Source organism: Athene cunicularia (assembly GCF_003259725.1).
Source record: "Athene cunicularia isolate RWA chromosome 2 unlocalized genomic scaffold, athCun1 chr2_part1, whole genome shotgun sequence".
Lineage (NCBI taxonomy): Eukaryota > Metazoa > Chordata > Aves > Strigiformes > Strigidae > Athene > Athene cunicularia.
In genome coordinates, this window is record NW_020799095.1 from 115812155 (window position 1) to 115813117 (window position 963).

At 36.0% G+C, this 963-nt stretch overlaps 1 long non-coding RNA gene across 1 annotated transcript; it reads left to right on the forward strand.

Annotated features, from left to right (window-relative positions):
• Window positions 1-221: 221 nt before the first annotated feature.
• On the forward strand, window positions 222-934 carry LOC113476876. The gene is made up of 2 exons (XR_003397799.1): window positions 222-607; window positions 854-934. It is a non-coding gene; the product is annotated as an uncharacterized LOC113476876 (long non-coding RNA).
• The last annotated feature ends 29 nt before the right edge of the window (window positions 935-963 follow it).

Genomic DNA, 963 nt, shown 5'->3' on the forward strand with positions numbered 1-963 from the left:
TTCCTCATGACAGGCTTCTGCCAGCCCACGGATTACAGCCCTTGACATGTCCAGGCTAGACACACTCTGTCATGCACGAATTTGTATATATTTATATATACATGTATAATTTATAGATTATATATATATATATATAGATACAGATATATAAATCAAAATTATATATACTTGTGTATATGCATATGTATATGTATACGTATATGTATATGTATACACAAACACACATGGATGTTCCTGTCTAGGCTAGAAGAAAGAATTGACATAAAATAGATGCTGAAACATGGAGGGAGTACAACCGTATTTATGGTTTTCTCTGCCCACCTGGGAAAAGTAACCTTGCATGAAAACACATGTATGTGTGTGAGGTTACTTTTTTAAACAATCCCTCATATTTGATTGAAATGGAATATGCCACCATGTATATTTAAGATTAAAGCTTTATTTTTAAAGGCCTGTAATCCTTTCAAGGAGATTTTGTTGATATAAGACTTCATTGGAAAGTAATTGTGGATTGTACAGCTCTGACCTTTGCAGGAAGCAGGGTGCAGGTCTGCACAGCCGAGAAACACTGCATCAATTTCTTGTGAAGCCCCTGCAGACCAGCTAAGTACGCATACAAGTTCAGGAATTTATTTAGAAGGTTACAATTAGTGGCTCAATCGTCAGAGTTGGGGAGGTGGTATTTTTACATGGAGTGAAGTACATGATTTAATTATACTTTAAAATAAAAACTAAACAAACAAACAAACAAAAACCCAGAAAAACAACCCCCCCCCCAAAAAAAAAAAATCCAAATTAAGGACAGGCCTGCTACACAAATTGGAGGCAGCTAAATGCTCTTTTGTGCCTGCAGCTCTAAGGAGGCTGTGATGCATGCGAAGGGAAGTGACTGACTTAACTCATTGGGATTCAGGGAACGACCTGCCCTCTTTTGAAAAAAAAAAAAAAAAAAAAAAAAAAAAA